Genomic DNA, 16,854 nt, shown 5'->3' with positions numbered 1-16,854 from the left:
TTGTCATGTTTTTGCTGATAAAGTTTATGTCAATTCTAGTGTAGATTCTATGAACCTGGGAAAAGAATGTATAATCTTTCACAAATGGATCATGGACGCTACAAGAATTAAATAATAAATGTTTTTTAAGAAGAGACAGGTGAGCTTTAAAATTATGTTCGCAAGAAGAGGTCAAGGACCGAGGTAGGAGGTGTGCCAGTCGGGTGTGGTTCTTTTTATCGACAGTATCTAGGTCGACAATGTTTAGGTCGACCACTATAGGTCGACAGTCACTAGGTCGACATGGATGGAAGGTCGACAGGGTTTCTAGGTCGACATGTGCTAGGTCGACAGGTCTAAAGGTCGACATGAGGATTTTTTTTTGGTGTCGTTTTCTTCGTAAAGTGACCTAGATCCCAAATTAGTGCACAGCGTCCCCTCGCATGGCTCGCTTCGCTCGCCATGCTTCGGGCATGGTGCCTTCGCTCCGCTACCGCTTCGCTCGGCACACTTTACCGTTCCAATCGTAGTCCACATGGATCGTTAAGTATGAAAAAATATAAAAAAATGTGAAAAACTCATGTCGACCTTTAGACCTGTCGACCTAGCACATGTCGACCTAGAAACCCTGTCGACCTTCCATCCATGTCGACCTAGTGACTGTCGACCTATAGTGGTCGACCTAAACATTGTCGACCTAGACACTGTCGATCTTCAGACCGGATCCCGTGCCAGTCATGCTTGTTATGAGGGACCGTATTAAAATCCCAGCTGAAATGATCTGACCTTTGCAATACTGGTTAAGCTTGGTGTCTAAAGGGGGGTACACACGGAGAGATCCGTGCTTAATTTCTAAGCATAGATTGCTTAGAAATTAAGTACCTATCTCTCCATGTGTATACCCCATAGCAATAGCGATGCGTGGCCCCGTGTGTCACTATTGCCGGCTCTAGATTGGCCTACATGCAGGCACAATCTGGCTAGATCGCAAGGCTGTCACTGAGCTTTGCAGTCTAGTTAGGATCGGGCTAGCACACATCGCGCTGAGCCCAAATCTATTTATGCGTACCCCCCTTAACTGTCACAGCACTGCCAAACCCAGCTCTCACTTACCGAGTCCGGCAGCGCTGGGGTCCTGGGCGGTGATGAGCAGCAGACAGGGAGTCCCGGGGGCCACTGCTGTGCTCTCCTCTATGAGATTCCTCTCCTCTAGTGGCTTTAATGCGAAGGTAACCGTGGATCCCATAGAGACGTGCACGCTGCTCTGTGTAAAGATTTATAAATGGCCAGGCACACCAAATAAGGGAGGTCCTGATTGGTGCAGGGATTGAGATCCACCTGTAAAAGGAAGTTCCTGGGAGCACTCCTATGCCAAAGTATAGGCTCATACCTGTGCTATTGTCTGCCTGTACCTGACCTCGGCTATTCCTAGTGACCCATCTACGTCTGATTCCTTGGTACTGCATTTGGTGATTCATGCTTCAACTTTGGCTTTCCTTGTGACCTGATTCTGCCTTCTACTGGTACTTCGCTATCCGTTTGGTGCTAACTTGGGTTGTCGACTTCACCTTGTATGCCTTACTACATACTTCTAGCTACACTCCTGAGCAGGCCAGCCCCTGTACAAGGGAACCTGGGCAGAGGGCTGCAACTTGTGTGTTGGGTGCAGCTAAATCCATACCTCCTTGCAGGGGTCCCTAATGAATACCACCGGAACGTTAGACTCCGCGCCTTTGTTCTGGGCTTTTGCCAATCCCAAGTACAGGAAAGCATCCGTTACCCATACGTAATTTTTGACACTAGCGATACAAAAAAGTTGTCTTGATTAACATTTGGGGCATATGCATATATATATATATATATATACTAGGTGATTCATCGCGCCCTACGGGCGCTCTTCACACCGTCGTTAGGGGCTACGCCCCGTTAACCTCTGCACGCCTTTGAACATACGCAGGGTGGTAGATAACAGAATCAGAAACGCAGGGCAGTATAGAGGGCATATAGAAATGGGTTCCGGTTGAGATAAGATAGAGAGGCGTAGGGGGAGAGAAAGGGAATGTACAGAAACGCTGTGCGATCGGTAAAGGATAGGGAGAGGCAGGGTGGTAGGGAGAGGATAAAGAGAGGGAAGGTGTTAGACAGAAAATACCGTTGCAAGGGGCTACGATCCATTATCCCCTGCACGGGCTTCAGCTGTGCTATAATTGTTATTATATGGAGTATTACCTGGTTTTTTTTTATGGCAGTGGGTAAATATTGTAAGGGGGGAGGGCGTGCGATTGTCAAGGGGGCGTAGGCCTTTGTGAGGGCGTGCAGAGTGGCCGCAGGGCACAATGAATAACATAGTGTAGAGTGTAGTATATATTGCTAGTGTCTGCATTATGAAGTACCAGATGAGTAACAGCAATGCACTGTAGATAAGATACGAAGGTGCTGTGGCCACAGGTAGCAGAGCCGCTTATACACACAATGGCCACAGGTAGCAGAGCCGCTTATACACTCAATAACCACAGGTAGCAGAACCGCTTATACACACAATGGCCACAGGTAGCAGAGCCGCTTATACACACAGTGGCCACAGGTAGCAGAGCCGCTTATACACACAATACCCACAGGGGGCAGAGGCGCTTATACACACAGTGCCCACAGATAGCAGAGCCGCTTATACACACAATACCCACAGGTAGCAGAACCGCTTATACACACAATACCCACAGGTAGCAGAACCGCTTATACACACAATACCCACAGGGGACAGAGACGCTTATACACACAGTGCCCACAGATAGCAGAGCCGCTTATACACACAATACCCACAGGTAGCAGAACCGCTTATACACACAATACCCACAGGTAGCAGAACCGCTTATACACACAATAACCACAGGGGGCAGAGGCGCTTATACACACAGTGCCCACAGGTAGCAGAGGCGCTTATACACACAATACCCACAGGGGGCAGAGGCGCTTATACACACAGTGCCCACAGGTAGCAGAGGGGCTTATACACACAGTGGCCACAGGTAGCAGAGGCGCTTATACACACAATAACCCACAGGTAGCAGAGCCGCTTATACACACAATGGCCACAGGTAGCAGAGCCGCTTATACACACACAATACCCACAGGTAGCAGAGGCGCTTATACACACAGTGGCCACAGGTAGCAGAGCTGCTTATACACACACAATGCCCACAGGTAGCAGAGCCGCTTATACACACAATACCCACAGGTAGCAGAACCGCTTATACACACAATACCCACAGGTAGCAGAGCCACTTATACACACATTACCCACAGGTAGCAGAACCGCTTATACACACAATACCCACAGGGGCAGAGGCGCTTATACACACAGTGCCCACAGGTAGCAGAGGGGCTTATACACACAATGGGCACAGGTAGCAGAGCCACATGTACACACATTACCCACAGGTAGCAGAACCGCTTATACACACAATACCCACAGGGGGCAGAGACGCTTATACACACAGTGCCCACAGCTAGCTGAGCCGCTTATACACACAATACCCCCAGGTAGCAGAGGCGCTTATACACAGTGCCCACAGGTAGCAAAGGTGCTTATACACACAATGGGCACAGGTAGCAGAGCCACGTGTACACACAATACCCACAGGTAGCAGAGCGGCGTATACACACAATACCCACAGGTAGCAAAGCCGCTTATACACACAGTGCCCACAGGTAGCAGAGCCGCTTATACACACAGTGTGCACAGGTAGCAGCGCCACTTATACACAATGGGCACAGGTAGCAGTGTTGCTTATACACATAATGGCCACAGTATTAGTGTTTCTAATTAATCCAATGTCCATTGGTAGCATATACTCACAAAAGTTTGGGGGGTTTGGAAAGGGGGTGGGTTCAGTGAGGTTCCTATCCGTGCGGAGAGGTGGGTATGGGGGAGGGGCAGGGTTGCAGCGGGTGGGGGAGGGGCGGGGGGTGCTGCAGGTGTTGGAGCTACGGGTGGGGGCGTGAGTGCCGCGGGTGGGAGCGGATGTGGGGGATGCCTTGGGATTCCCGCAGGGGGGGCCAGCGGGTGTTGGTGCTGTGGGTGGGGGAGGGGGCAGAGTGCCACGGGTGGTGCGGGTGTTGGTGCTGTGGGTGGGGGAGGGGGTGGAGTGCCACGGGTGGTGGGTGGATGCGGTGGGTGTCGCGGGTAGGTGGCGAGGGTGTTGGTGCTGCGGGTGGGAGTGCCGCGGGTGGGGGGCGAATGCGGTTGGTTGTCTCGGGTGTTGGTGCTACGGGTGGGGGAGGGGCGGGAGTTCCGCGGGTGGGTGGCGCGGGTGTTTGTGCTCTGGGTGGGGGAGGGGACGGGAGAGCCGTGGGTGGATGCGGCGGATGTTTGTGCTACGGGTGGGGGCGGGAGCAGTGGCGCCACAACGTGGGTGCGGGGGGTGCGGCCCGCACCCGGGTGTTACCCTCTGAGGGGTGACACCAAAGTGCCGGCTCCTGTCACAGTGCAGAAGCCAGCACTGCAGATTCAGCAGTGTCCGGGTGAAAGCCGTATGCCCCGACCCACAATGTGCCGAAAACGGGGGTCGGGACGCGAGGCCACGCCGCCTTCCGCGAAGCCACGCCCCCTTTTCACCCGTGACCGTGGGTAAGTGACGGGTGGATGCCGTAGGTGGGGGGCAGATGCGGGTGGTTGCCGCGGGTGGGAGGGGGGGCGAGTTGTGCCGAAAACGGGGGTCGGGACGCGAAGCCACGCCCCCTTTTCACCCGCGACCGCGGGTAAGTGACGGGTGGATGCCGCGGGTGGGGGGCAGATGCGGGTGGTTGCCGCGGGTGGGAGGGGGGCGAGTTGTGCCGAAAACGGGGGTCGGGACGTGAAGCCACGCCCCTTCCATGAAGCCACGCCCCTTTTCACCCGCGACCGCGGTTAAGTGACGGGTGGATGCCGCGGGTGGGGGGCAGATGCGGGTGGTTGCCGCGGGTGGGAGGGGGGGGGCGAGTTGTGCCGAAAACGGGGTCGGGACGCGAAGCCACGCCCCTTCCGTGAAGCCACGCCCCCTTTCACCCGCGACCGCGGGTAAGTGACGGGTGGATGCCGCGGGTGGGGGGCAGATGCGGGTGGTTGCCGCGGGTGGGAGGGGGGGCGAGTTGTGCCGAAAATGGGGGTCGGGACGGTAAGCCACGCCCCCTTCCGCAAAGCCACACCCCTTTTCACCCGCGACCGCGGGTAAGTGACGGGTGGATGCCGCGGGTGGGAGAGGAAGCGAGAGCAGCTGCCAGTGCTCAGCATGTCCCCCTGAACTCTGCAGCAGCCGCTAGTCTGTGAGGCGGGTAGTGTGAGTTCCGCTCACAGTCAGCGGCTGCGGTGTCACCAGAGAGAGTGTACGGGGAGAAGGGAGACAGGGGACTGGGCGGAGATGGGGAGGGGACTGGGCGGAGAGAGGGAGGGGACTGTTCCTGGCCAGATCTGTGCCTGTGACTCCGCCCAGCGTTACGGGCACAGAGTCACAGACTTAGGCAAATATATAGGAGATATATATATATATATATATGCAGTTGTGCTCATAAGTTTACATACCCTAGTAGAATTTGTGATTTTCTGTCCATTTGTCAGAGAATATGAATGAGAACTCACCAACTTTTCTTTCACTCATGGTTAGTGGTTGGGTGATGCCATTTATTGTCAAACAACCGTGTTTACTCTTTTTAAATCATAATGACAACAGAAACAACCCAAATGACCCTGATCAAAAGTTTACATACCCTGGAGATTTTGGCCTGATAACATGCACACAAGTTGACACAAACAGGTTTGAATGGCTACTAAAGGTAACCATCCTCACCTGTGATCTGTTTGCTTGTAATCAGTGTGTGTGTGTGTGTGTGTGTGTGTGTGTATAAAAGGTCAGTGAGTTTCTGGACTCCTGAAAGACCCTTGCATCTTTCATCCAGGGCTGCACTGACGTGTCTGGATTTTGAGTCATGGGGAAAGCAAAAGAATTGTCAAAGGATCTGCGGGAAAAGGTAATTGAACTGTATAAAACAGGAAAGGGATATAAAAATATATCCAAGCAATTGAGAATGCCAATCAGCAGTGTTCAAACTCTAATTAAGAAGTGGAAAATGAGGGATTCTGTGGAAACCAAATCACGGTCAGGTAGACCAACAAAAATTTCAGCCACAACTGCCAGGAAAATTGTTCGGGATGCAAAGAAAAATCCACAAATAACTTCAGCTGAAATACAGGACTCTCTGAAAAAAAGTGGTGTGGTTGTTTCAAGATGCACAATAAGGAGGCATTTGAAGAAAAATGGGCTGCATGGTCGAGTCGCCAGAAGAAAGCCATTACTACACAAATGCCACAAATCATCCCGCTTACAATACTCCAAACAGCACAGAGAAAAGCCTCAAAACTTCTTGAACAAAGTCATTTGGAGTGATGAGACCAAAATGTAACTTTTTGGCCACAACCATAAACGTTACATTTGGAGAGGAGTCAACAAGGCCTATGATAAAAAGGTGCACCATTCCTACTGTGAAACACGGAGGTGGATCGCTGATGGTTTGGGGATGTGTGAGCTACAAAGGCACTGGAAACTTGGTCAAAATTGATGGCAAAATGAATGCAGCATGTTATCAGAAAATACTAGAGGAAAATTTGCACTCATCAGCCCGGAAGCTGTGCATGGGACGTACTTGGACGTTCCAACATGACAATGAATGGGCAGCTTTACCATCTGAGAAAATAAAGAGCCTCATCCACAACTACCACAAAAGACTTCAAGCTGACATTGATGTTAAAGGGGGCAATACACGGTATTAAGAACTGGGGTATGTAAACTTTTGATCAGAGTCATTTGGGTAGTTTCTGTTGTCATTATGATTTAAAAAGAGTAAACACAGTTGTTTGACAATAAATGGCTTCACCCAACCACTAACCATGAGTGAAAGAAAAGTTTGTGAGTTATCATTCATATTCTCTGACAAATGGCCAGAAAATCACAAATTCTGCTAGGGTATGTAAACTTATGAGCACAACTGATATATATATATATATATATATATATATATATTCACTAGGGTTACCAGTACCCCCTACTATTAGAAATCTGCCCTTTTTATCCTCAACAACCAGCTCAGATTCCAGTTGCAAATGATTAGCCTATAATAGAGCATTTTTTGTGACCAACACACAATATCATCCCCTCATCATTAACCTTCCTAATAAATAATTCCCTCCTTCAGCTTCATTGTAACAACCCCATTCAACATAATTAACCACTTGCCTGGCATGGTCGCATCAGATGCGACCATGCCTGCAAGTGCTTTATTTGACCTGGTTGCACAGGATGCGACCACTCAGATAGTGTTAGCAGCGGCGGGGAAGGGAAACTTCCCTCCGCTGCTGCTGTCAGAGGGACCGGAAGGTCCCTCTGCCTCCCTGCACTCTCCCCCACTGATTGCTGTGCTGCCGATCACTGCTGATCGGTCAGCACAGCAGGACCCCCCCTCCAGTGGCTGCAGACAATGGCAGCCGCTGGGGAGTGTAAATGAACCCTCCCAAGCCACCCCCAGTATACCATGTACATATATCCGGTGTGTGTGGTGGTGAGACCATAACACATCGGAAAGAAGGAAATTCCCTTGTTTGGAGCAGGATAAACTTGAATCTACCCACCTGTACTGGCTTTCAAAATGAAAGCTGCGATGGTCGCGATGTTCCGATGGATGCAGTATTCCCAATCAATGTTTCGATGTTTGGAGAGAGAAAATTAAAAATATATATTTTTTTTTTCCTTTTTTTTTTTTTTAACTAAAATCATTTGGGATAGGGTTAAATTCATGTTCAACCCCAATTGCTGGTTACATATGCATATGTGTGTTTATCAATAATGCAATGATATATATGTTGCATAAATATGTTTTCTTTTCCCCCTTGTTTTTCTTTTGGGCAAGTTCATTGAAATATATTAGCAATTGCACCCCTGGACAATATATACAGTGCTTAAGAAAGTCACCTACAGCACAGCACGATTACTGGGTTAATTCTGGACAATTTACTGACCAGAGACTCAGAACTTTGCTTATAACAGCAATCATTACACATTTAATAAACATATTTATGCAACATATATATCATTGCATTATTGATAAACACACATATGCATATGTAACCAGCAATTGGGGTTGAGCGCAGTGTAATTCTATTTTTGTTACATTGATTAATAACAAGAGGGACTGACTTGTTACACACTAGCAGCACTCCCCGTAACATAGTGTACCTCGGTGCGCAGTCCGCCCACCCACTGTTCCTGTTAAATTCATGTTCTTCCCCTAATTCACTCATTTTAAAAAAAACGACAATTTCGGAGTGGTTTTTGGCAAAATCAATCGTCAGTTAAGTGGTTAAACTCATTACCTCGCTTGTCCCCAATTTTAGGTAAACCCAGAGTGCTCATCCCCAATTTTATATAACCCTACAGCATCTTTTGTATTTATATTCTTTAACCCCTTAATTTACTTCCAATCATTAACCACATTTAAAGTATTGAACCCCTCACCTTCATAATCAACCTCAATCCTTCTCACAAACCCCATATTGTAAACATTAACATCGCTCAACTATGGGGGTAATTCAGAGTTGATCGCACGCTGCAACTTTTTGCTGCCCGTGCGATCAACTAGACGCCTCCTATGGGAGAGTGTATTTTAGCATAGCACGGCTGTGATCGCAAGTGCAGCCCTGCTATGCAACAAAAAGTTTTGTGCAGAACAAGACCAGGGTCAGACTTACTTACCCTGTGCGATGAATCCAGCGTTGAAGGTCCTGGAATTGACGTCAGACATCCGCCCTCCAAACGCCTGGATACACCTGCGTTCGCCGCACCACTCCCAGAAAACGGTCAGTTTACGCCCCGGAACGCCTTCCTCCTGTCAATCTTTCTTCGCTAGCGGCATCGCCGGGCAACGACGTGCCTGCGCAATGCGGCTGCAGCACATGCGCAGTTCCGACCCGATCACACGGCTGCGACAAAGTGCAGCGTGCGATTGAGTCGGAATGACCCCCTATAGTGGACAGCATAGTGGTGGATTCAAACTTGAGCTTGATCCTTTCTGTGCTAAGTTTGTAGGTACTCATAATACTTGCATGGGCTTACATCAGATTCCTTCCAAACTCAAAAGACATACTTGTACAAATGTATCCACGTTCATCTATCCTGCAATTGCAATACGTACACATGGGATGGTGTCGGGATCCCGGTGCATGGGATGCCGATAGTCAAAATTACCGACAGTGGTATCCCGACGCACAGGATCCTGAAACCTGGAAGGTAAGTATGCTAACCCTTCTGTTCTCCCACCTAACCCTAATCCTCCCTTCCCACAGCCTGGCCCTAAATGCCCCTCAGGCAGGCGCATCCAAATTCCCCAAAACAGCCCCGTTTTCATTGAACCTGTGTATTTTCGTGATAAAAGGGAGTTCTTTACAGACAATCTAAACTGGATGGCCTGTAGAAGAAAATTAGGGAAAAGTGCAAAAAATGTACCGCAGCTAATTGAATTTCTAATTGAATTTCCCTAAATTTCTTTGCAGATGCAGAGAAAAGACATTCACAGTGTACTAGATTCACTAGGCTGCGACTCTAGCTGCACGTACCAAGTCGCAGATTTAGCGCAGTTGAACTTGGCATGAGGAATGCTATTTGCTTCTGAGCCCTTTTTTGGCACAGATTCAGACTCACACAGATGTGCAAATATTATAAATCCCAGTGGTCTATATATGCTAGCAGTACAGCTTTGTCGCTTCCAGTAGTTTTATTTGTCCATAAAGAACAATCAGCATGGCTGGATCGCTCAGGTTCAGGTGCGCTGAGAGGGGCTTTTTGGCATGACTGAATCCACAGTATAAAAGGACACATCTGTACAGGGCCATCTTAATGGCAGTGTAGGCCCTGGGCAAAGTAATGCATTAGGGATCCTACCCACCCATTCATGGGAATAAAAATTAAAATGGTTAATAAAATGGTACTTTCAACAAATTCAATGTATAAACATAAAACAATTATGTAACATGTCGAAGTCAAAAATATTACATAGAGAGAACATACAGACTCCGCACATTATGAGTCGCTATGCTTGCAAATACGCGCAGCGAGCACAGCAATATATGGTAACATACGCATTTACACAGACATGCCACAAAGGTAGATTCGACACATATTTCATACAGCACATAAATTGAACATATCAAGCGCCAGACATCATAAAGTTTTAAATTATATAATGAAGTAACGTCATGTATGTGTATCATTGGAGCGGAGCAAGATGGACACATCATGCTTGGTGTCAAAGTAACCAGATTAATGTGTGTATCAATTTGATGCCTGTTATTAAGTTGTAGCACATTGCTATAAGTAGATATGATTAAATGTAGGAATATGAAGTCACTTTTACTGGAACAAAAGGATTCTCAAAGGAGCATGTGATAGATTGGAAACCCGAGACCAGCAACCTTGAACAAAAGCCCTCACACTGGCCAGTGACTCATCATGAATGATAAAGTTCCCTCCCCTAGACTAATAACAAGAGATCTGTGCACGCCCCCAAGAGACTCAGTGTATTGCTGAACACACACACACACACACACACACACAGATGGCCCCGTTTGTCCCAGATGATGGTGGAGATGCTGTCTGTCCAGTGGCTGCATGATTTTACTGAGAGAGAGAGAGTGATATGGAGTGGAGAGTATTTGAGCAAAATATGGTAATTGTATTGCTGGCCGTGTCTGTATTTGAATTAGTTTGTAATAACTGCTCACTGTATAAACTGTAACCATGTAACTATATATATACTGTACATTGTGATATATTGAATATATATCAATTTAATAACAAATATATACATCAATGAGCTTTGGAACTCAGATAATGTGTGGGTGTATTGTTTTCTCTTATGGGATGTAGTGTTTTTGCGATGTATAGCGCACATTCATAGCACATGGTAATAAGATGCGCAGGTGTCCACAGTATATATTAGAGCTGGCATTTTAAATATTTGTTAGAAAGTAATTTGACTTCAACAGATGGGGGCTGCGTCCGCGATATCACGTTCTTGATGATTTCACTGTACAGATGCCGCTGGGGTCAACCAGCTAACGATGGACGCATCGCGACATGCTGACAAATCACATCCATGTGTTCTGTCGTGTTACCAGTAAGGCACTGATATGAAATTCAAGGGACAGTGTGTTTCTCACAATATTTAAAATGCTAAAACGTATTTTTATTGTTGCAAAACAAAGCTCAAATAAGTCATATTGTGTTTGGTTCAGATTGGATTGTTTATCTGTTAAGTAGATTTGATTGTTTATCTGTTAAGTAGATTGGATTGTTTATCTGCTAAGTAGATTTAAAGTACATTTAAAAGTTGCTGCATAGCCATAATATAGCTGTGTTAGCATGCTGAGGCAAATTCGTATATTTTTAAACACAGGCCTAAAGTAACTTTTGGTGCCTGTATAGAGTGTGATTTCTTTGTGACAAAAGAGCCGCATGGTCTGTCCTTCCATTTTCGGGCTAGCCACATGGCCTGTCCACCATCTTGTGCAAGCCTCATGGATGTGGAAGGGGGAGGAGCAGTGGCCATTTTAAGAAGGTCACTTTCTAAATAGCTGATTTTCAGTCTGGTTAAAACAATCAGTTTCCTTTGTCACAAAGTTTCCACATATCTACAAATCCAGCACCATTTATAAGTTACCAATTAATTTATTTAACCCATGCCATAGTCAATTACAAATAGTTTCAATTGGACCTAGTGGGAGTAAATACTTGATGTAAGGGAATTACACACAGATAAAAAAAGAGGATTTTTTTTCTTCCTTTCTTTTCTTCCAAGACTTGTGGAGTCTGTTTACTAGGGTAGGATAGCAATTGAAATGCTAATTAACTTGTGTAACTATTTATTTTTTTAGTTGTGCAAGGCAAATATCTTTTGATATGCATATTAGAGGCAGTGAAGAGGTGAGGTGTCTCATAGGAGTGCAGTAAATGATATATTATATTATTATAATTATGTGTATATTTATCAGTGTATGTTCTGCAAGATAGCTATCCAATCTGAATCATATCATTTAAATTATAGATTATTGCAGTCATTATAGATCTGTGTGAAATCGGATACATTTATTTGCTATATATATATATATATATATATATATATATATATATATATATATATATATATATATTTTTGAAATAGTGTGTTAAGGTTGTAATTGTAAAACACAAAATGCAGTTCCGGCCTGGTCACTTAGGTTTATACGGAAACAACTGTGTGTTGTGTTAGTGAGCGATAGTAGTTTGTATTGCTCACATTTATAGAGATTGTATAGTTTATTGAGTTGCGAATGCACGTTTGTACACGTGGTACGGACAAAGTACAGGAGCTTGCACGTGGCGCAGGGTCGTGTGTTTATGCAAGGTTGCGTAGAGTTTCAAGCGCAAATTATAACCGCAAAATAGCAGTTCAATTTAAGGTGGGATAGAATACATTTAATACTATAGCACATAACTATCCGATTTCAAAAGCAGATTAGTGTAAGACTTTGTTTAAACGGTACTGCCTCTGGGTTAAAACCATCAATCGAAGGGAGTGATATTTTCTATACAGAAAAGAAAAACACGGTGTAATTGAGTGAGTGAAAGTAAGAGTGAACGGTTGTCGAACCCCGGAATTCGGGATCACAGGAGCGTGATAGGGAATTGTAAATTGTGAATATAGAATTGTGAATTGAAGTAAAAGCTTTTTTGTTACACTCCGGCTGAGGAGCGCAGCTTGTGAATTCGACTCCCGCGATCGTAGGGCATATAGATAACTAGTATCTATAGGCTGTGCGATTGAACCGCACGTCTGTGTGTTCTACACAGCACGTGATATTATTGTGCCATATGCGCTGTGGAGAGCACACGTAAACATGATTGTGTAAACAAGGGGTTTTTCGCTTTACAGCAAATATCTCTGGTGGGCTACCACTGGAAAGGGGGATCGATAGTCTGCTTATCTCCCTACAAAAAATTCCAGTGGAAAGATACCGAAAAGGAATTTTTCCTGCCTCTCTCAGGAAAATATTCCAACAGAGCCTCCACCGAAAAGAAATTGTGGCGCTGTAAGGCCTTATATGAGCACTAGGTTGGGTACATTGCCTTCCACTATCAACAGTGTATCGTAGTACTGGCCAACATGGGTGAGAGCGGGTGAAGAGCGCTCAGAGAACTTTCACCGTCTGCTTGCATTGTGTATTTTGGTGGTGTTTGTGGGAAAGGACCCACAAGGGGAGCCAGTTGCTCAAGTGAGAGACGTTCAGTAGCCAGGGTTCAGGTTGGAGAGCCGCGGCCCAGGGGGTCAGCGAGGTTTATAATGTGTGGGAAATATGGTCCACACGTGGAGGCTTTTTGCTATGAATGGGTACGTATGACTGCTGATGATAGGCATCATTCCCTGGGGTTGGTGAGTTTGATACTGAGTTATTGCAGGTGGTATGTCTAACCAAAGTCATATAAGACAAGAATGGAAATATAAGAACTGTTTGAACTTGTAGCAACATTAAACAAGTAAAAAGAAAAAAAGAGAAAGCAAGTACACCGCCATATGTAGATGGGGAAGCAGTTACAGCCAGCGTACAAACTACAGAAAATAATAAAAATATGAATGTAACCTATATATCAGGGCTGGCCAAACCGGTCCTCGAGATCTACCAACAGTTCATGTTTTCCAGGCCTCCTGCAGATCTGTAGAATTGTCAGTTAGGAATGAATGCATCACATCTTAATTAGTAATGACTACACCTGTGCACCAGCTAGGTGGTCTGGAAAATGTGAACTGTTGGTAGATCTCGAGGACTGGTTTGGCCAGCCCTGCTATATATGTACTAATGAATGTCGAAGTTTTATTTAGGAGGAGAAGGCGACCTGACTGGTTTCAGCCATTTCTCATGCACTCAGAGGAGTATCCAACCGGTAAAAGAAGAAGCAGTAGCCTGCGGGTTAAGTGGCTGAGACCAGTGGAACTGATAAGTATGGAGTCATTCGAGTGTATGTATATATATATATATATATATATATATATATATATAGTAAAACCCAAAAATAAAATAAAAAGTAACGTCAGAAATGGAGACATACCTGTCCGCACAATAGTATTTGCCAGTAGGAAAGCGGACAGAGACAGGGTAACCCCCGGGTATTTCTTTTAGTTACCATATAAGTATTCATTCCTAGTAATGCCCCTAGTCAAGATGAGCTCGGAAATGTTTGTTGGACCATGTACAGACCCTTAATACGGGGTGAGAAGGATTGAATGAATACTTCGCATGACCTAGAAGCTTGTTAATTTTTTATTTTTTGTCTTTTGCAGTAATAGAAAATTCTCCGTCTGGATAAGATCACTGGTAAACACTAATTCGGCAAATGGGAGGAACGAAAGTGCAACCTTACCCTTTGACAAAAACCTGCTGAAGTTACGATTGGGCCCCTACGATGCTAAACCCTTTCCTTTCCTTCTTTTTCCTAACAGAAATGGCCCCTGACTAACGTAACAGAAACGTTGTTAAGTGTGAAATACATATATTGTACTCCCGCTCAGGAAGTACAAGGTATGTTAGATACCCACAAAGACTAATGTTGCATTACACTGTTCTAGATTCATGTCCATCACAGGTAGAGGAAATTATCTCACAGATACCGGTTTCCCTATGAACTTAGGATGGACAGGATACTGGATTGATGGCTGAAGTAGTCGCAGTAGTGACACAGCATGCACAAGTTTTAAAGGGGGGTAGACAAAGTAGGTAATCAATTCCCCGTAGTGCCCAATCCAGCTGTCATTTTAATAAAATCCTCTCCACCTCTACAGACTTATCTATCACCAACCTCTATTCTGTTTCTCCAGTTTCCTCTTCCTCTTTTGCGTTCACACAGGAGGGTACAATACAGGGACCCGATTACAGTTCAAACACTACATGCCTAATTGGTCCTTCAGAGTTCTGCCCGAACCCAGTATATCTCATCAGCACAATAATACCAGTATTATTGCAGTGTGCCTTGTCATGCACAAAGGGTGGAGGAAGGATGAGAATACTGGTAAAGGGAAATTTTGTATAGACACTGCTATGCCCATTGGTGAACGCAGACCTGATATTTTCTTCTTTCTCTCCTCTAGAGATGTGTTTTTTTTTGTTGAGTTATGCTCATGGTACTCTACATTGCAAACACACAACAGTTAAATTAAGATACAAATTTGTGTTCACTACAGGAAAAGGAGGTCTGGAAGTCGAAGGGGTATGGTTAGGAGTCCCCAGGAGTCTGGAGAGATGGATATGGTAAGCCAGTGGCCCCCAAGACGTATCTTCCCAGCCTAGCTGAGGCGGCATATGGTCTGACTCACCTAGGGTAAGGAAGGTATGTGCAAATTGGTAAGAGCTTACTGGCGTGTACCAGGGTTCTCTTCTCAGGCAAGAAAGCAATGACCTGTCTTACTTGCATGAGGAAGAACATTTGGTAAGGTAGTACTAACAGAGCCATCCCATATCCCTCCTGCAGAGGGACCTTTTCAGGTAATACATATCGACTTCGTACAGTTAACACCCTTTAGGAATTATTGTTATGTATTGGTGTTCACTGATGTTTTCTCAAACTGGGTAGAGGCATTTCCTGCCACCACGGCTGCTGCTGTGTTTACCGCAAAGAAAATTATGCAGAAATTTGTGTGTAGATATGGTACCCCTAGAAGTAGGAGTAAAGTGATACTGGACTATTGTGATCATAGACACTGCCACTAGTATTATGTAGCATCGGAACCACTCCCAGATCTTCACTTAACGAATCACCCTCTTCGAAATTTTTGTTTTTGTGTTTTTGGAAGACAACCTCATGTCATGATTGATCCGCACAATGATCAGAAATACACCAATGAGGTGACAGTACAGTACCTTATCGAGATGAGCCAGCATTTGAGAACTTGACAAAAGAACTTGAAACTGTTGATTCCTGGTATGCCAAATACTAACTGTCTTGATTGTGAACCAATAGACTGTGTGATTGTTCCTAAGCTCAGATTGCCTAATAGACAGGTGGGAAAGACCATACCAAGTTTTGTTGACAGCACTATCCCAGTGAAAGTAGCTGAAGGAGAGACTTGGGTCCACGATTCCCATTGCAGGAAAGTCAATAGTCCGGAAGGAACTCGTAAATGGAGTCAGATCGCAAAAGTATCACCAGAGTCTGTTCCGTGAAGACTGAGAGGCGGCACTGTTGAACACTACCTGAGCGTACTAAAGGATTACAGAAATACCAGTCATTGTAATTGATTTGCTATGGACAAGATTTGTTTTGTTCTATTTTTTTTTCTTTCCTCTTTCCCGCTGACAAACATTTTTTTCAGGACATTCTATTTTTGCAAGGTTTTTCATGAGGAGTCGAGTGTGGGACTGGAACTGGTTCTGGAGGAAGGAGTGATTTCCTTATAGGATCCCAGGATTAGCCGATCAGTTTGTTAAAGCCAGAGAAAATCAAAGGTCTAGTAGTTACGGAGTTTGGAGGTAACGTGATAGGCTATTGTCTGAGGAATACTGTATTTTGTAGTTATTGTGACCCCACAATAGATGAGTGCATCCAGAGTTATCAGTCTAGCAATAAGGCCACATTTGACAGACATCCATTGAGTGATTACCACTCACTAGTGGGTAAGGTCTTAAACCAAACGGAATGCTGGATGTGCTTACAGGTACCTCTAAGACTAAAAAGATGCAGGATTAGGGCCATACTTTTTTATAGAGTTAGCTGAGGTACTTGAATTACACGGAAGGGGGCGGGGACCGGTGGACAAAGAATATAATAT

Source organism: Pseudophryne corroboree, chromosome 1 (assembly GCF_028390025.1).
Source record: "Pseudophryne corroboree isolate aPseCor3 chromosome 1, aPseCor3.hap2, whole genome shotgun sequence".
NCBI lineage: Eukaryota > Metazoa > Chordata > Amphibia > Anura > Myobatrachidae > Pseudophryne > Pseudophryne corroboree.
The sequence above is the reverse complement of the archived record's forward strand: the minus strand, read 5'-3'. Positions refer to the sequence as shown.